The following is a 20,955-nucleotide window of genomic DNA, read 5'->3' on the forward strand; positions in this document are numbered from 1 at the left end:
CTTATTCGGTTTTCATTTGGTTCCATGTTACGGTTTTCTTTGTCGGTCTTTCCCTTTGTGGTATTGGTTCTAGTCTCCATTGTCTCGATTGAATCTGAATCATCCTCGAGGTCATTCATATACACGGGGTCATCTCCTGTTCCTATGTTTGTTTTGGAACTTGGCTTTGAATTTCCCGTATTCTGCGACCTCTTCCTTCGTGTCTTCTTTTTCTTTGCTTGGATAACTGACGCGGTATCTCTCTCTTCGAGGATATGGCCTGGCCCTTGAAGCATGGACCGTGTAATCGCATAAGCGGGTGCGACGGGTGGTATTGGCGATGTCACACTAGCAATTTCGACCAAATTTAGGGGTGTGATTTTAGGCGCATTTGGGTTATAGGGGCATTGGGCAATCAAGTGATCTATGCCACAACGATTACATGTGAGTATTGGCATTGCAGACGTGCTCCCTTGATTCATTTGCATCTGTGCAGCATTCTTTTGCAGCCTAATAGGGCACTCCGCTGCCCGATGTGGTCCACCACACTCGTAGCATTGAAGAGGTGGCCTCCTAGCCTGGGTGTTGATATTTTGACCTCTGGATGCGAGAGCAGCAGCTTGATAAACCGGCTTGACTTGCCCCAACAATCTTCCATGTAGTATATAGGACACTCTTCCAATGTATCAAGTCCGTAGGCAATACTAGTGTCTATTTCCTCCTCACAGCCATCTGCATAAGCATTTGATGGCTCGCAACCCACTTGGTTCATAGGGGCGACTCTTGGATGCGGGGGCTGCGGTCCTAGCACAGGAGGTGGTAGCGGTGTAGCTTGTACAACATTTTGAGATCTAGGGACCATGTGTTGCGGTAGTTGCTCAACAGGTGGAGCAGGCATCAATACAGGAGCTCGAGGTGCATCCGTCCAGGCTACAGGTGGTCTATTTGCCATCATACGTTTGATCATTAAACAATCCTTAGCTTGGTGACCATACCTACCACATGCGTTGCAAGTTCCATTAAATTTTACTCTAAACGTAGGGCACTCACTAGTGCTATGTGGACCTAAGCAAATGGAACACCATTGTTGCTCCCTTCTTGGATACATGTGACTATTTTGAGGGGGTCGATTATCCTTAAGAGACTCTTGGATTGCCTTGGTGAGGTCTGTCAAGAATGTCTCAAATACCTTTGGCTCATTGGCAATGGGCTTTGCAGTCATGGGTTCATACTCAATGGCTTGTGAGCTAGTGGATCTCGTGTCAGTAGACACCCTCATGCCTGCTATCATCAAGTTGTCCTCTAATTGGATTGCATTGGCAGTGACATCTTCCCAGGTTGTGATACCTCTAATCACTAGTCCATTATAGATTCCTTCATTCCTCAACCCTCGAATGAATCGATCAAGCAGTTGGTTATTGTTGAAGCGCTCATTTACAGGGCAGCGAGAGTTTAAGTGCTTTAGACGACTAATGAAGTCCCTTACTGACTCTCCTTCCTTACGTTCGGCCTTCTGTAGCTGAGATGCTACACCCCAAAGCACACCTTCTCGTATGTACTCCTTTAGAAACAACCTTCGAAGGGTAGGGTAGATTGTTTTCTCGTCCACCCTTAGGGTCCTATACCAATCTCCAGCCTTCCCACTTAATGTCAAGCTTAAGGCATTGCACTTATGTAGTTCGTTGCGTTCCCCTAAGGAATCACATACTTGTTCAAACACTTCAATGTGTTTCCTAGCATCTTCGTCCCCATTGAATTTTTGCGTGAGTTTGGCAATTTGTACTACCTTACTTCTAGGCTCTCTATCAGATGCATGACGCATATTTTCCGCGATAGATCGACCTATGGTTTGAGCAAACGCTGCCAAGTCACCTATGTGAGGAGGTAGGGCCGGTGGAGGTACTCTTGGAATCATATGTGGGAGAGGGACGGGTACCGGTCTTGCCATATGTGTGGATGATGCAAGATATGGAACATAACTGGGCATAGGTCCACTCGGATAAGGGCTAGGGAGCGGCACTCGAGGAGCATAAACAAGTGGTACAATTGGAGGTGTGGGGGCCATGTGTGCATAAGGGGCTAGAGGCACATACGGTCGAGGCCCCATATTAGGTACTACGACACTAGGTAGTGGCACTGCGCTAACCGTAGATGTCATCGGTACATTCTCTGTCAGGCTTATCCCTGGAGTGAGCACTGTGTTTTCCTTAATAGAGGGTTGAGCCAAGTTAGGGAAGCTAAAGTTGTCGCTCGGAGGCTCAGATTGCATAGAGACCCCAGGTGAAATGACGTAAGATGGGTCCATGGGGCTCATTAGAGGAGTCTCCATTTGTGATAGAGTAGGCTGTTGAGCCTTGCTCGTATCCAGAAATCTCATGGGGCCAGTTGAGAGTATATTTACCCCTCGGTTTTGCCTTTCTGATTGAATAATGCCATGGATAACATTACAGATCATTTTCTGTTGATCTTCGATGCTCGTGGCACTAGAGGTGGATTGTACAATCTCTATCCATCCTACATGGTAGGCGTGGCCAGAGTGTAGATCCGTCAACACCTCAGTGTGGAGGTCGTATGTCCAATGATCATTAATGAACAATCCTTCTAGAGTCGACGTGTTAACGGTTTCTTGTGAGGTAGAAGCAATGTTGCTCCCCGTGGTTTTACTTGTCACCAACGGTACTCTAGAGGGAACTTCTGAAGGAGGCAGCTCAACAGGGCCTTCTTGGTAAGAAGTTGGCAGGATATCCACATGGACACTCTTTGGGGGTGTGGGGTCCACGTGCGATGTGAAAGGAGAGTCCACTTCCCCACCCCCTTCGTGTGCTTCATTTGCATCAGGTTCCGAGCGAGTAGCTCTACCTAATGTTTCCATGAAACGGCTAAACATACTAGTACTAGGCTGTGGAGCTTCGGGAGGTGCATGGCCTTCTCTCTCAGTGTTTTGGGTAGGGTATGCTTCCATGATTTCTGAGTCGGAGGAGGAATCACTAGCGGCTATTTTAGGGTCTTGGTGGTGCTACCTTGTGTCCCCGCTGAGGGTCTAGAGCCTATCGTGGATGGGTAGGGTGTCCGTATGAACAGAGGCACCCTCAATATGCTCGTGTTCTAGCACCCGCTCAGAGCGTAAGTGCATGTGCTTTTGATACCCTAAGGTGTCAAAAAGCTGCTCTAGGAGGCTTTGTGACTAGTTTTTAGCGTGTTTTTTGTTTGTTTTTTTGCTAGATTTTTTAGAGCGTGTCGTGGAATGGGCCGTGTGATAGCTTGAAACGAGCGTATCGCTAGGAGGGACGCGCTGTGCTTTACAGCCCACCGTTTGGTTCTATTTTGCTCCAGAAAAGCCCGAAATAGTCTTTTCCTAGCTGGGGAACTAGGCTCCAAATAGCAAGTCTAAAGGTGCAAGTGGGAAGAGAAGGGAGGAGAGTGGAGGACTTGTCCCACATGCTCTCATTCCCTCTTGAGGAGGTAGGGTATATATATAAGAGTGAGTCTAGTACGCGTTTTGGTGCGCGTTGACCTCACCTAACTATTTACTGTCCCACCTACCTACTGACCTGCAAATCAGTGGTTCACCTAATTACTAACCTACTTAATTAACTAACTGTGCGCCTAACTGTGCACAAACCAGAAAACACAGAAAACACAGAAAATGCAGAAATTGAAACTTGACAGAACTTTGCAGTGAAAACACAGAAAATGCAAAAAAAAGCAAGAAATGCTAACTGTGTGTAAACAGAAAAACAGAATTTTGCTAACTGTCTAACTAATACTAATGTATGCAGCAGAAAAACAGAAAATGCAAACTGTGCGCAACAGAAAAACAAAATTAACAACTTGCAGAAAAAATACGCCTTCCTCTCCCTCTTCTTTCCTACTGCAAACCACTCATACAAGAAGCACAAAGTGCCTCTTGGGCTTAGTGCAGGGCTATTCCCCGGCAGCGGCGCCAAAAATGTGCGCTCCTTGCCGCATTGTCGAAGCAAGGGACTTGCCGATACACCGTGTACGAGCCGCAGACGGCTCCAAGCACACAACTAGTTTAACTAGTAAGCTCAAAGAGGGCAATGGTGTGTCACTCACCGCCTTATGCTCCTGCCGTAGAGGATTCCTCGCCGCGAAGAAGAGCGAGACGCCGCTACGCCGCGCTCAACCGCCTCGCCGCCGTCGTGCCGCCGCAACGCTCGATCGCACACACACTCTCACTCTCACTCTCTCTCTCTCTCTCTCTCTCTCTCTCTCTCTCTCTCTCTCTCTCTCTCTCTCTCTCTCTCTCTCTCTCTCACTCTCTCTCTCTCTCTCTCTCTCTCTCTCTCTCTCTCTCTCTCTCACGCACACACACAAGGAGATGGTGAAGGAGAAGGTGGAGATGGAGCAAAAGCAGCTTCTATTGCACAATGAGAGAATGACTCAATTTTAGGTTTAATTGGCTTTTATGTGAGCTCACCCCATTCGCACTTGGGCGCCCATGCTTAGCCAACTAACCCTAGCATGTTCGTGTTAGAGTGCGCCTCTCATCGTCGGCGATCACTCTACCTTTCCCTATTGGACCGACAAGCTCGGTGCCTGACTCTACTTAAATAAATAATACGGTTACAGTGTCCGTCGTAGGCGATAGGGTGCCCGTGAGCCACGAGGGTTAACACCATGAATACTTAACGTTCTTCTTTGTTAAGTCATGTAATGGTCCTGCTATTTGAGAAAATTTTGCTATGAAGCGTCTATAGTATGCACACATACCCATAAAGCTTTCATGCTTTTATTACCTCTAACTTCGATGGATCCATATGGATACCATCTTAAGAAATAATATGACCTAAGTATTGAATCTCTTGAGAAATAATATGACCTAAGTATTGAATCTCTTGAAGGAAAACATCGCTATTCTTTTGGTTGAGAAAAAGCTTGTCCTCCCTCTCTCACAACTTGAAAAATTACCTGGAGGTGTCACTTGTACTCCTCAAGAGAATTTGAGTGGCCTAAAGATTTTTGTCCATCGTGAGTTTGAATGCGGCTGGAGAATTTGCTATGCCAAAACTTGTGACTTATCAAATAGATTTTCTACCCGTGGCACAGGAAATCTTTTTTTATTTATTATGATCTTATTTAGTGCTCTATAGTCGACACACATGTGATATGTGTTATCTTTCTTTTGCACTAAAAGTATTGGTGAACAGAATGGAGAGGAGCTAGGCCTCACCATCCCTTTTTCCACCAATTCATGCACTTACCTCATGATCTCCTCTTGTTGAGATTGTGAAACTCAATAAGGAAGTTTATTAGGCGGTAAGCTTCCTAGTAGAAGCTCTATTGCATGGTCATCATCCCCTCGTTTTGGAGGTAGCTCACTAGGGATGTCATCAATGAAAACATCCTGGAATTCATTTAGGAAATTACACAACTTTAATTTCTCTTGATTCCCTTTATTGCTACTTGTGAAAACATTAGAATCATTTACAGATTCTCTAACAAAAATCATATACGCAAAAATAGAGCTTTTCATTGACTTATCAAAAGCAAGCATTGTAAAGAAGTTGGCGGTCTTGCCAGGAAGGCACCGGGCCTCTTGCTGTGAGAGTTTGTGAGGAAGCTCAAGGGTTATGAGAAGGATCTAAGATGTAGATAACATAGCTTCTAGAGCTAAAGAATAAATGTAGCCAAAGAAGCCGCTCACTTTTCCTTACAAACACACACGTGATGGAGAGAACTCATGAAAGATAGTCAGAACAAAACAAAAATTAAAACATCGAGATTACGATCATATCATATCATGGGTAGGATAAAAGGGTTAATGGATGAGTTAATGATATTTAATCTTTGTTGTCCAAATAAGCTACGGATTGATCTTTGGAACTGTAGCTTTGTGCTCACTATAATGTATATGTTTTGTCTAGCGATTGGGATTAGTTGTGAGTACAAATCCTCTTGATTCATAATAAAATAACCACATTCACATCAAAAGAGAAGTCACAGTCAATAATAGGTAGTATGGGATCTGGTGAGAGAAGTATTTCGTTGAACCTTTCAGGACCAAATAGAAACACTATGCGTTGCTGAAAGTGAATCTTTCGACTAATCCAAATGTTGATCCTAATAGATTGCACTGAATGGAATTGAAAGAAATTACCTCTATGTGGATTATGGTTATTCATCAATGATATACTTAGTATGTTCAAAGATAAAGGTGTGAAAGAAGTGAAAGGAGAAGAAGAAGAGAGTTTCTCTCCCAAGCCCTATTGTTGTCCTTAGGCAATAAGGATACTGCGAGGAGATAAGTACCTATAGCAAGGAGATTCTAGAGTTTGTGGAAGAGAATGAGAACCTTAAGAGAGAGAGATGCTTGTGGAAGATGAAGATATGGTTACTAACCTTGTGCACATAATTGTTTCCCGCAAGAAGGTTGTACCCATTGAGTGGCATAAAATGGTAACCATCTTTTTGCAACATTTTTCAGCCTACTCAACGTCCTCTTCCTCATATGTGTATATATTTTCTACGCTATTAAGTTATCTAGAGTAAATTCCCCCTCTTCGTTTAACCTTTGTGGCGACACATACATTGTACTCTTCCCAAAAATGTCACCTTAGGCATATATTTATATTACCACCCTTTTCTTTTTTGCTTTGTAAATAAAATTAAGCATACAATAACCAATTATCTACCCCAAACTTTCTTGCCTCTTGTAAATTAGTAGTAGAAAAATAATATATCCATCTTCCATCCCATATAGATAAATTACCATGGAAATCAACTCTCCACTTGTCTTTACCAAAGATTATGGTCCATCTCTACAAGTCTTCTATGCCCCCTACATAGGTGGCCCAAAATCTCTTAAGAATATACATATAGTTTTTCTCCTTTCAAAAAGACTCAAATTGTATATTCTTTTCACAAGCAAATAATATTGGGCCCTCCTCTATTTGTTTAAGCATCATACCCTTTTGAAAAAGCATGATTCCCCTTGGATGCATACAAGCAAAGGGCCCATACAAAAAGACTTGGAAGCAAAAGGTTCCCTAGCCTAGTGTGGACCTTCCAAACCGAATTCCTTGGTGCATGGGCGTGGAGAATAGTCCAAATTCATATCAAAAATGTTGAGAAGGTCAAATTTTCCTTTTGAAGCATGTCATTCCGAGCTACATATAAAAAGTTATGATCAAAACAGTGTAAATATGTCAGATTCGCAGCAAAAGGGAACTATAAATCAAGTAAATCAAGAGGGTGAGATCTTATTTTTCCCCTACTCATCTTCTAGAAGAGCAATGAGTGTTCAAGGTCACTTGCATGTGATGGGACCAACCTAAAGATGCTTTCTAAATGCCAAGACAGACAAGTTGAGATACCCCGCAGGAGCCACCCGTAGGGCCTCACGGTGGGGCCCACCTACATTATGCACCCCTATGGAGCCTTCACGGTCTAAAATGATATTTTTGGTGAATAAATAGTCCATTTTATGTCCAATATTCAATGAGTAGTCAAAGGACACTTAATTAGGGCTAATCACTCACCCTAATTTAGTGTAGCATAATCCCGCTCCTGCACAACTATAAAGAGCCCCCTTGGAGAGACTCAAGGACACACACCTATATTTTCAACTTCATGTTGTTCTTGATCAATAGTAGAGAAAACCCCAACTCTCCCTCTTTCACATCCTCCCTCCTAACCCTCCTCTTTGGAGGAAGTGCAACTCTATCCTCCACTCTTTCTATTCTACAATCTCTTACTCCATCAACCCAATAAATCATTCGTAGCACCTCAATAACTTGTAAATACATCATGATCTCTCTCATGGTTATGTTAATGATCATTAAATCATCTTCAAAGCATTCAAGTGTCGCAATTCGTGATGGTTAGCGAGCATCTGTCTTCCCCTTAAAAAGGTGTGCGAGAGAAATCAAGTAAGTGTTCTATTCTCAATAGTTTCAATCTATCATAAGGAGGATATTTGGATCCACTCGCCTCAATGAAATCAATGCTTCAATTAATCCATTTATTCTACCTATCATAAAGTACGAATTAACAATGGATGTGTACATCTTCATTTTAATGTAATCAGATTTATAGTGTCAACAATCTTGTGCGGCCCGTAAAAGAAAAGTTTCTTGAAAAAAAAAATCAAAAAGTCTAAACAAAATGTCAAGTTCTTTTCCCACGTTTTATGCAAGAAGTGGGGAAGATGCGCAAGAGTTTCTTGACAACTTGGAGATGGCACATCTCATATCCGAGAGAGATGAAGAGGAAGTAAAGCTACGAGCCTTCCCGTTGGTTCTAAAAGCAGAAGCTAAAGCATGGTATGAGACCTTGCAACCCCAAATCAAGTCCAACTGGGAGAGACTACGAATTAATAATGGATGTGTACATCTTCATTTTAATGTAATCAGATTTATAGTGTCAACAATCTTGTGCGGCCCGTAAGAGAAAAGTTTCTTGAAAAAAAAAAATCAAAAAGTCTAAACAAAATGTCAAGTTCTTTTCCCACGTTTTATGCAAGAAGTGGGGAAGATGCTCAAGAGTTTCTTGACAACTTGGAGATGGCACATCTCATATCCGAGAGAGATGAAGAGGAAGTAAAGCTACGAGCCTTCCCGTTGGTTCTAAAAGCAGAAGCTAAAGCATGGTATGAGACCTTGCAACCCCAAATCAAGTCCAACTGGGAGAGACTACGAGCAAGCTTCCTCTCCAAGTTCGGGAAAGGTGATACGTCTGAAGGACTATGGAAATGTCTTATTAGACATAAGCAGGTATCACTTGAAGACTATCCCTCTTATGAAGCAACCTTTGTCAATATATGGGGTAGGTGGGAGGCTACATTACAAAATCATGGTGGTGCACCTAACTTTCTAAAAAAAGAGAGATTCACTGTTGGCTTGTATCCACTTTTAAAGGCTAAAGTGGAAAGGCTAAAGTGGAGCTAAAATTCCCATCCACCTTCGAAGAAGCACGTGAGGTAGCCATCATCAAGTTTAGAAAACTACACTTCCAAGCACATAGAGCAAGGGGTTTGAATGAAGTGAGTGAGAGGGAGTCTTCACAAACCATGGAAGCACCAATTAGGGCCCCTCTTGCACAATCTTCACAAATAGGAGATAACTCTCAACAAGAGGTTTTACAAAGGCTAACTCAACAGCTTGAGAACCTCACTCTGAATCTAGTATAGGGTCTACCTCAACAACGACAACCAAGAGAAGGGAATCGCAATAAACGAAGACAAGCTCAAGAGTTGCGATGTTGGAATTGCAATGAAATGGGACATGGCATGTACAATTGTTCACATCCAAGGCGACTTCCGGGAGACATATATCCCCCCAGACCGCCTCCTCTCACTGTGCAGCAAGAACTAGCTCAAGGCCCACAAATCCTTCGTCAACCACCACCACCAGCAAATATACCTCCTGTCCCACATGAGGAGGAAGAAAGAGGAGTCAACATCATCAAGCTAGAAGAGGTAATAGATGAGCATACTCTAAACTTTGATGTTATGCCGGCAGAAAAATGCACAAGAGCACATGATAAGGATGAAGACATGAGAAGTGAAGGAACAAATTCAGCCAGAAGGGACAAGAAGAAGAAGTCAAAGATGGAAGAAGCTGAAAGTAGCAGGAAGAAAAGATCAAGGCGAAGGGAAATTGGTATCAACGACTTCCCATTGGGAAAGGAGCTAGAGCCCTACAACATCCTGGAGGATTTACAAACCCAAAAGCCAAACATTTCATGGCCTCAACTTCTACACCTATCAGCCAAAGTAAGAAGGCAATGGCCAAAGTTGGTAAGTACAAGAATTCCAAAGAAGAAAGCAAATCTTTCCATTAAACCCATTGTGGATGCTTAAATAAGGGTTAAAAGTTGTCTTAATGTATATGTTTGATGTGGAGCTCAAATGTGTGTGATCACGGAAAAATCAATGAATAGGTTAGGGCTTGAAATTACAAAGTCCTCTAATTGTCAAGCTAGTCTAGCCAACAACTCCAGTGTGAAGTGTTTGGGGATCATTGAAAATGTAAAAGTCTCTGTATGCAACATAGATGCACGAGTGGATATGTATGTCATGCCAGCTAAGGGGGAGGGCTATCCCATCATCCTACGGAGGCCTTGGCTCATTGCTGTGAATGCAGATCAAAAATGGAGAAGCGGTTGTTTGATTCTTAAGAGGGGTCAACCGGTGGTGTACGATTGGCGAGAAGGAAAGCAACTAGATATCAACTATGAAACCACGGCAGATGAAGAGAGAGAGGAGGAGAGTCCTTACTCAAGTGATGAGGAAGCATCAACCAGTGCATCAACCAGTGAAGAGGAGTCTTCTTTGGAGGTAATGGGAATTTTATTTAACACCAACACCCAAGATGTTTCCATAGAAGAAAAGCCAACAGACAATCACACACGAGGGGATGAAAGATGCCACCACCTTGAAGAAGGATTTGAGAAGATGCTTGAAAAAGATCTTACTTGTGAGGAGAAGAGGTCCTACGTCAATATGTTAAGGAGGTATCCCAATTTGTTTATCACTGACTACTCACAAATAAGAGGTGTAGATGTAATAGAGCATCGAATTGAATTGAAACCAGGGACCAAACCCGTGGCTCAAAAGTTAAGGCGACTAGGATCTGTGCAACAAAAGGCTCTCCTACAAGAAGTGAATCGACTCTTGAAGGCTGGCTTCATCTATCCAGTATCCAACTCCGAATGGGTATCACCTATTGTAGTCACTCCCAAGAAGAATGGTAAGTAGAGGGTCTGCGTGGATTACAAACCCCTCAACGCTGCGACAAAGAGGGACCACTTCCCTCTCCCTTTCCAAGATGAAATTTTGAATGAAGTAGCAGGTCATGAATGTTACACTGTGTGTGATGGGTATTCAGGATATTTTCAAATTAGAATAGCAGAAGAAGACCAACCAAAAACCACCTTCATCACACCTTGGGGATGTTTTTCATTCATAGTAATGCCTTTTGGGCTCACCAATGCTCCTAGCACCTTCATGAGATTCACGATATTTGTATTTCAGCCATTCTTTGGAAAATCTATAAGAGTCTTTATGGATGATTTCTGTATTTATAGTTGTAGATCACTTCACTGCCAAAAGGTTGAAGAGGGGCTTAAGAGGCTCCATCAATTTGGGGGACAACTCAACCCAGAGAAGTGTCATATTGGTGAATCTCAGGTGGTTTTGCTAGGCCATGTGGTTTCTTCACAAGGAATTCAAGTGGATCCCTCTAAAGTAGAGGCCCTTTTGTCATTATCTCCACCAACAACAACTAAGGAACTAATGACCTTCAACCACAAAGTGAGGTACATGTCTCACTTCATCCATCTTCTAGCAGAAGCCATCACCCCTGTGCATAGGTTGGCAAACCAATCTACATTTGAATGGGGTAGGGAACATGCAAAATTTTTTGAGGAAGTGAAGGGCATCCTTAGCTCTCTCTCAATCCTAATGCCACCAGATCCAAAGGAGACCTACTATGTCACTCCAAGTGTAGGTTTTGAAGCAACTGGTGTTGTTTTGATGCAAAAAGATCCTAAAAAATCATACATGAGGCCGATCTATTTTGCAAAAAAGGTGATGACTCCAGCCGAGAAGGGATACACTGAAATGGAGAAAGTGGTCTTTGCAATCTTGTTTGCGGTAAGGAAGTTTCGATCGTATCTTCTTCCTGTGCCATTTGTTTTTCTCACCTTAGAGCACAATCTACCATATGTAGTGCAACACATGAGCCTCTCATCTAGAATAGCAAAGTGGGTGCTTGAACTCCAAGAATTTGAATACACTTTCCTTGTAGAAGATAGCACAAGAGCAGGACTTGCAGACATTCTCACCTACAAAGTGAGAGAAAGGGAAGGATCACGACTACAAAGAGAGGAAGGCTCAAAACAGTTCAAAGTGAAGGAGATTGATAATGCCCATACTTTATGCTTTGACGGAGCTTATCAACGCCAACAAGACAAAGCAACAGGGGGGATCATCATTTTGAACCCACAAAAGGAGGTAATGGTTAGAAAAGGTATCACCCTACCCAATGTTCACTCTAACAATGAGGCTGAGTATGTTGCTCTAACCCTTGGGTTAGAAGAATGCAAAGAATTAGACATACAAAGACTTATTATAAAAGGTGATTCTTTGCTAGTGGTCAGGCAAATCCAAGGGACTTGGAGGTACAAGAATCGTACATTGTTTGAGTGGCTTAGTAGTGTAAGAGCTTTGATGAAGGGTTTAGAGGATCTAAAAGACATTATTTTCTCTCTACAAGCAGGTGAGTGTCCCAAACACTTAGACAAGGTGCAAAGACATAGACTAGTTAAGAAGGCCACACCTTACCAATTGATCGGGGACGATTTATATCACAAAGGGAAAGATTTGGTCTTGAGGAGAGTACCAGGTGTGCAAGAGATAGAGAAAATTCTTCTTTCATGTCATGATGATGTCTATGGTGGTCACTTTTCTCAAGATATTACAAGTAGGAAGATTTTACAAGCAGGGTTTATTTGGCCGAGCTTACTTCGTGATGTCCAATTTTGGTGTAAGGCATGTAAGCAATGCCAAATTGCTGGGGATAGACGACTAACATATGAGCCTCGAGTCCCAATAATATCTTATGGCCCTTTTGAAAAGTGGGGTGTGGATGCAATAGGTCCCCTACCTCGTAATTCTACAGGGAAGGTTTTCATCATCATGGGTGTTGACTACATGACACGATGGACGGAAGGAACAAGCACAACCCGAATCACAGCTGAAGAGGTATCAAAGTTTATTTTTGATCATATTTGTAGTAGGTTTGGAACACCCCTAGAAATCTTATCAAATCGAGGCCCGGGTTTTAGGGCTGACCTTCTGAATGATCTCTTGAGGAGGTTAAAAGTGAAACACTTGCATTCCACACCCTACTATCCTCAATGCAATGGATTGGTGGAAAAAGTGAATGGAATGATATGTAAGATCATTTCTAAGCAGGTTGTGGACCAGCCTAATGATTGGGATCGCCATTTGACGGCTGCTCTTTGGGCGTATAGGACATCTTTCAAGGTATCTACCCAATTCACCCCTTTTCATCTAGTTTATGGACAGGAGGCACTTCCCCCCATTGAGGTAGAGCTCTCAAGTTTGCGTGTTCTTGCAAGAGTGGCAAAAAAACCAAAAGAGGTTCTACATGAAAGGATCTTAGATCTCCAACGACTTGAGCTAGATAGAGAAGAGTCCATTGATCACTACATCACCAAAGCGACAAGCCAAAGGGACAAAATCAACAAGAAGCTCAAGGGGAAAGGATTGAAGGAAGGTATGTTGGTTCTTCGTTATGATAACCGACTTGATACTCGACTTGACAAAAAAAATTTGCAAAGATGGGAGGGACCTTTCATGATAAAAACAAAGTTTGGGAATGGTAGTTATAGATTAGCAGATTTATCAGGAAAACTCCACAAGACCAGAGTCAATGGATGGAGATTAAAGCCCTACTTTCAACGTATCAATCCGTTGATGGGCAGTCATCTACCTACATCGTCTAAGCTCCAAATTGGCATGGCTCCCTTCGGCTTGGCAAATGCTCCACCTATTTTTAAAGCTTTGATGTGCAAAGAAGAACCAGCCTTGGAATCTGAACATACCCAAGGCAACCCTCCCATCTCCAATTTATGGGATTGAGGTAATGAAAAGCAGGTCTAATGGAGTAAAAGAGTGCATGACACTCCTCCTATTGAAAAAAAAAAAGAGGAAAAGAAAAAATGACCAAAAAAGAGAGAAAAAATAAAAAAATAAAAAATAAAAAAGAAAAAGAAGCAACACCGTCCTCCTAAAGATATGAATATCTCTAGGCTTGGGGGAGGGCTAATATGAGTGGCATAAAATGGTAACCATCTTTTTGCAACATTTTTCAGCCTACTCAACGTCCTCTTCCTCATATGTGTATATATTTTCTACACTATTAAGTTATCTAAAGTAAATTCCCCCTCTTCGTTTAACCTTTGTGGCGACACATACATTGTACTCTTCCCAAAAATGTCACCTTAGGCATATATTTATATTACCACCCTTTTCTTTTTTGCTTTGTAAATAAAATTAAGCATACAATAACCAACTATCTACCCCAAACTTTCTTACCTCTTGTAAATTAGTAGTAGAAAAATAATATATCCATCTTCCATCCCATATAGATAAATTACCATGGAAATCAACTCTCCACTTGTCTTTACCAAAGATTATGGTCCATCTCTACAAGTCTTCTATGCCCCCTACATAGGTGGCCCAAAATCTCTTAAGAATATACATATAGTTTTTCTCCTTTCAAAAAGACTCAAATTGTATATTCTTTTCACAAGCAAATAATATTGGGCCCTCCTCTATTTGTTTAAGCATCATACCCTTTTGAAAAAGCATGATTCCCCTTGGATGCATACAAGCAAAGGGCCCATACAAAAAGACTTGGAAGCAAAAGGTTCCCTAGCCTAGTGTGGACCTTCCAAACAGAATTCCTTGGTGCATGGGCATAGAGAATAGTCCAAATTCATATCAAACATGTTGAGAATGTCAAATTTGCCTTTTGAAGCGTGTCATTCCGAGCTACATATAATAAGTTATGATCAAAATAGTGTAAATATGTCAGATTCGCAGCAAAAGGGAACTATTAATCAAGTAAATCAAGAGGGTGAGATCTTATTTTTCCCCTACTCATCTTCTAGAAGAGCAATGAGTGTTCAAGGTCACTTGCATGTGATGGGACCAACCTAAAGATGCTTTCTAAATGCCAAGACAGACAAGTTGAGATACCCCGCAGGAGCCACCCGTAGGGCCTCATGGTGGGGCCCACCTACATTATGCACCCCTATGGAACCTTCACGGTCTAAAATGATATTTTTGGTGAATAAATAGTCCATTTTATGTCCAATATTCAATGAGTAGTCAAAGGACACTAAATTAGGGCTAATCACTCACCCTAATTAAGTGTAGCATAATCCCACTCCTGCACAACTATAAATAGCCCCCTTGGAGAGACTCAAGGACACACACCTATATTTTCAACTTCATGTTGTTCTTGATCAATAGTAGAGAAAACCCCAACTCTCCCTCTTTCACATCCTCCCTCCTAACCCTCCTCTTTGGAGGAAGTGCAACTCTATCCTCCACTCTTTCTATTCTACAATCTCTTACTCCATCAACCCAATAAATCATTTGTAGCACCTCAATAACTTGTAAATACATCATGATCTCTCTCATGGTTATGTTAATGATCATTAAATCATCTTCAAAGCATTCAAGTGTCGCAATTCATGATGGTTAGCCAACATCTGTCTTCCCCTAAAAGGTGTGCGAGAAATCAAGTAAGTGTTCTATTCTCAATTTACCATTGGTTTGTTTCTCCACATTTATTCAATTGGTCTAAAGAAATTTCTCACTCCAACTCTCTTTTGCTTCATTATATATGCATGTGGCTACCTCTCATGGTGATTTTATTTGTGTCACGGCATTGCATAGATGGAGATGAGCTCTCTATGCAAAGTGTGTTAGTTCGATTCTCTTATGTGTTTGAGAGGCAAGTCTTGTGCGCGTGATTTTTTGATGAGTGCTTGAGAGAGGAGGAGTTTGGATGTATCATGGGTATTCTTATGGGGAGAAGGTGAATGCTATTCCACAAATTGCATATTTCATTTGATGCACGGCATTGGGTTGCATAATCGTTGATGGTGTCAAGTGTCCAAAGTGTATATAGAGTAAGGGGTTTTCAAAGTGTGTTGCTTGAGTGGGTGAGTGCAAGTGTTATTTTGATTGGTTTCCTTCTCCACTCCCAAAAGAAGGTGGTGCCCCAAGTATTGTGCGTACCACTTTATGAATATTTTGTGAGGGTAGGCCCATTGGTTTGGGTTTAGAGGCCCCATTTCAAAAAGCTCGCCCTCACCATTACATTGACAAGGTTGCTCCTTGAATACCTTCCAATGAAACAATTAGGACACAACAAGAGAGATGAAAGGAGGAGTAAAGATAGAATTAGAGATAGATCTAAGTGTGGTGGTGGTATTAGAGATAGATAATGAGAGATAGAGATAGAGTTAGAGACAAGTATTGGACTAGGTATGCAAATGAAAGTAAAACTAGCAACATATATCTTACATGAGAGCAATCGCCACCACCTTAATGGAGAGAGAAGATGAGGCAAGACTTCAGCCTTTCTTCAAGAGAAAGTGTGGCACTAAGATGAGTGTGTCACTATAGAATTGAGCTATTCTCACTCACTTATAACTTCCTCAATGAAGAGAAGGTTGCCCTTTTTATAGGTGAGGGAGCCATGTTTTACATTATCACTTGATTAGGCTAAAGAGTTAGCCCAAATCAAATGTTCTTTGGATATTTCTTAAAATGGGCAATATTAGGACTCAAAATATCATGAAATTCAGCATTTTTGGTCGTTGAGGCTCCATGTGGGTGCATGATGTATGTGGGCCCCACCTAGGCATCTTCTGCGTGGCTCCAGCCGGGGGTCCCAACTTGTGTGTCTTGTCCTTCAAGGCATCTTTCAGGTGTCACATTCACATTCTTATGTCTTTTATCCTCCAAATATCTTATTTTATGGAAAAAAACCAAGATTATCTCTTTTCACTTGATTCACCTATTTACCATCTCTTCTTGCAGTGTAGTTGTGAGAGGGTTTTTCACTGGTTTCCCTGTAACTTTTGACCTGTAACTCGGATTGACATGCTTCAAAAGGCAAAATTGGCCTACTAAAAGAGCTTGCCTTGGTTTTGGCCTTTTCTCCACGCCCTTAGGTCAGGATTTCAAATTGGGATGGTCCAAGAAGCTTTGGATCTTCCTTTTCATAAAGTCTTCTAGTAGGCCCTTCCCTCTTGTATGTATCCAAGAAGGTATGCATTATTGAAGGGTTATATTATTAAATAAATGTGAAAAGAAGAAAATAATTTATATATGGTAGGGTATAACTGAGATATTAGAAGAAATATACAAATGCTTTTCTCCCATACAAAAAGAGGTACAATCATTGATACTTCTCTTGCAGTACTTTCTAATAGTAATGTACATTTATATTACTTCAAAGGTAATACTAAGGTATGGTTGAAAGCTTTTATTTATGCATATGAGTATTATATGAAGTATACTTATGCGTCAAAAATTCACAAGATAAATCGTTTAATGCCCGTTCCCACTATATACGTGCCACAGCACGACAGCGTATTTACCAGGGATATGGTGTTCCTCGAATCATTAGCATCTATGTACATGCTCTTTTTCCTGTATGTGAAACAAATTCTCCTTTCAGGAAACTTCATGTTGGCAGCCATACGGTTGAACCATGGTGCCCCTAGGATAACATCCTCATGTTGGAGAGGAGAGATAAAGAAATCTTCTTTGTCCACGTAGCTTTGGACATGAAGCCTCAACTTCCCAATCAAGGGAGTAATGGAGGCTTGTTGTCCCTTGAAAGTGTCATCGGTAGTTACAGTATCTGCCATCTCAAAAGCTTGAATGCCCAACTTAGTGGCCAACTCCATTGCTATGAAGTTGTGAGTACAGCCAAGGTCAAAGAGAATAAGGGCATCATGCTCCCTTACTTTCCCCCAAGCATAGGAGAGGAATGAGCCTTTGCAATGAGTATCCTCTTTTGGAGCTTCAACCATGAAATCTCTAGGAGTGTCATTGTGTACATTTCTTTTGGGGCAAGAACGATAACCATGTCCTTGCTCTCGACACTTAAAGCATTTATGGTCTTTATAAAAGGCATCTAATTCTTCGGGAGAGAGATTATTTTTATCTTTGTAAGCTCCTTTCTTATTGGCCTTGTTGTTGTTGGTGTTGGTGTTGCCTTTGGGAAGAGTTTTGAGCATTCCTCTTCCCTTTAGTTTCATTTCGATCCTTGCTTTCCACGGGCTTGAAATTTCTTCTTGCCCCTTGTTGGAAATTGATCATTGAAGTAACCATAGTGTGGTGGATGATAGTGCTAGGCCGTTTGTGAGTTGACATACTCGGCCATTTCATCAAGTAATCCCGCACAAAATTGTTGCTTTTGTTTGGTGAAGTCTATCCTTTGAAAGACTGTAGCTTTGAGATGTAAATCCCAAAACTTGTCTACATATTTGTGCATGGACTCGTTAAAGAGTAGCTTCAAACTTTTCCATTCGGTGAGCACTTTGTCCTTGGCATCACTTGCAAGAAATTGCTTCATAGTGGAAACTCGTAGAGTTTTCCATGGCTTTGGGGCCTCCCGTGCTAGAAGGCTAGCCCACCATTGACGAGCAGACTTCTGAAAGTGCATAGCTACATGGTGTAGCTTGGAGGACTCCGTGAAGCCCTCATTTCCAAAGGCCGCATCAAATTGTTGGATGAAGGACAATACTTTGTCGGTGGCACCAAAGGTGCCATCATAGGTGAGAAAAGAGATACTCTTTCCTCCCTCTTTGAACTTCTTGAGCTTTTGTGATCTTCACCATGCAGAGTATGATTTGCGATGTCCTCCCCTCTTGTATTCTCTAGGAGAATAGCGATAGCTTTCCTCAAAAGAGGAGGAAGGTGAAGAAGAAGGAGAAGAGGGTGATCTCTTTCTTTCCCTTTTCTTCCTTTGTTTCCTCTCTTCCCTTTTGGAGTGACAAGGAGAAGGACTATGGGTTGTTGACCATTTTGCTTCTTTCTCGTTCTTTGGATTTCTCCTCTCGTATGGAAGAGAGTCTTCTTTTTGGGAGTCTCATCAAGAGGCCTCCTAAACTTTGTCTCCTCTTGGAGAGGACCGGAAATCCCCATAAGCATGAAGTTGTTGAGTAACTTTGGCTTGCAAAGTAGGGCTGTGCATAGCTTGATGCAACCTAGTAATAAGATAATTGATAAACATGGGGGCATCATCATTAGCACCTTTATGTGCAAAATCAAAGTTATCAATGTTCATTCTACTCTCTTGGTTATTGTCAGGCATTCTAATTATACTTATGTGTTTACTTAGTGTATTCTTTGGCAATTCAAAACCCTAGTTGCTACTCCTCTTAGCCTTTGAATATAAGCACTTAAGTATCTACACCCACGGCTCAAATTGGTTAATTATAGAGAGTAGTGGAGTGGGTCTCACATAGCAGAATTGCCAAGGGATAGCTTCTTTTGAACTTCTTATGGCTCAATAATGGTAAAGCCGAAGGCAAGTCTAAAAAGACCCCATTATTAAGACCAAAGCTCCTGAGATGTGCACCATATCCCACATAGTGGGCTCAACAAAATCGACAATAGACCCCAGTCCCACTTACCCTAATATAATTAGCAAAATCAACCATTAATAGGCTACTTAAGGACCTCTCTTCTTAAGCAAGAAAAGAGAAACCAAATGCTTTGATACCAATGTAATGGAAATGGCCTATGAACTTTGAGAATAGCGGAATTAAGAGAATTAGAGTGAGAATTTTTGTGAAATTACTTTGAGAACATAGAGGGTGAACTTAATTGATGGTAGCAACATGAACATAGTACTTGATTAACTTGGCATAAACAATACTTTTACAGGAGAGAGAGAGTATTAGAGAACATGACAATAGTTGAGGACCGGATTTACTTGGAGCCGGTCCCCCCTCCAAAAGATGTTTGTATTATAGATTCTCCCATCTAGAGAGACTTATAACAATACAATCTTTGTGTTCCTTGTGACCTTGGTGATGCTATGAATATGGAAAGCTTCATGCATCACAAGAATAACATAAACTTTGCAAAAAGCATTAACTATCCCAAGCCTCAGTCCCAAGGCCTCAAACACCTTCAAAGGTGGAGAGAGCTAGCGAGGAATGAGGGTAGGGAAGATGAAGAAGAATCATCCATAGGAGAAATTAATAGTTCCTCACTTATCATAACTCTTCTTGCTTAGCATAGCATAATAGCATAGTAATGAAGATGAAGAATATGGCAAGCTTAAGCATTGAAGCATGGCTCTTGGTTGGATTTGCATTTCATAGCCAAGAGTGTTGGTATAGGCTCTCCACTTCTCAACAAGCTTGGAGAAGGAGAAGGAGCTCTTGCACTTTGCACTCCACACAATGAGAGAATGTGTGTGTGTGTGTGTGTGTGTGTGTGTGTGTGTGTGTGTGTGTGTGTGTGTGTGTGGGAGAGTATAGCCCCCTCTCATGCTTGATCCACCTCTCTCTCTCTCTCTCTCTCTCTCTCTCTCTCTCTCTCTCTCTCTCTCTCTCTCTCTTATTTAATTATTTCATTTGGACATGTGTCCTTGTTTTCCTCTTTGAGAGGAAGAATTTAATTATTTATTTTTATGTATCTAAATTCTCATTGGACCCCTTTAAAACCTATCCAATAGGATTCAAGCACATCATGAGGGCCACATGTGGAGGATCATTTGAACATGTGTCTTTTATGTTTATTAAGTCATTTGGTTTGAATATAATACTTCAAGCACTTAGTCAATCAAGCATGGAAACGTGGATGCCTCTTGAGAGTTTATCTTTGAGTTGAACACTTCAAGAACTTAGTCATTTAAGCATGTGAGAAGCACATCAAGCTTTTGAACAAGGTTCCCACTAACACTTAGCAAGTCGACAATCACCTCAAGCTTGGGTAGGATTCCCACCTCAAGGTCAGCCCTAGCTTGCCTAAGGTCAAAGGACATTTGAACACTAACTTTTGGAGGTCTTTAATGAAGCTAATCCTAAGGTCTTTAAGCTCCATTAAATAGCATTGCTCTTTAACATACCATCTCTCATTTGAACCCCTTTGACATTGGTCCCGTGTTGAGACAAATCCATAAGCACATATCTATATTCTAACCCTTGTTCTCGTTTATTCTCCCACATTAAATGATTAGTTTAATATGAGAAAATCATTTGGGTTGGTTAGATATTAGATTTTATGACACTCCTTGAGTCGATTGAGAGGAGTGAGGATATATAACTAAATGCAAAATTCAACAGTTCGCTTGAAAATTCTTGCCTTACATTTAAATTTGAACAAAAAAAGGAACGAAAAAGAATTTGGTTTGCATTACTTAACATTTGGGGATTGAAGGG

Source organism: Adiantum capillus-veneris, chromosome 23 (genome assembly GCF_014529385.1).
Source record: "Adiantum capillus-veneris isolate H3 chromosome 23, ASM1452938v2, whole genome shotgun sequence".
Lineage (NCBI taxonomy): Eukaryota > Viridiplantae > Streptophyta > Polypodiopsida > Polypodiales > Pteridaceae > Adiantum > Adiantum capillus-veneris.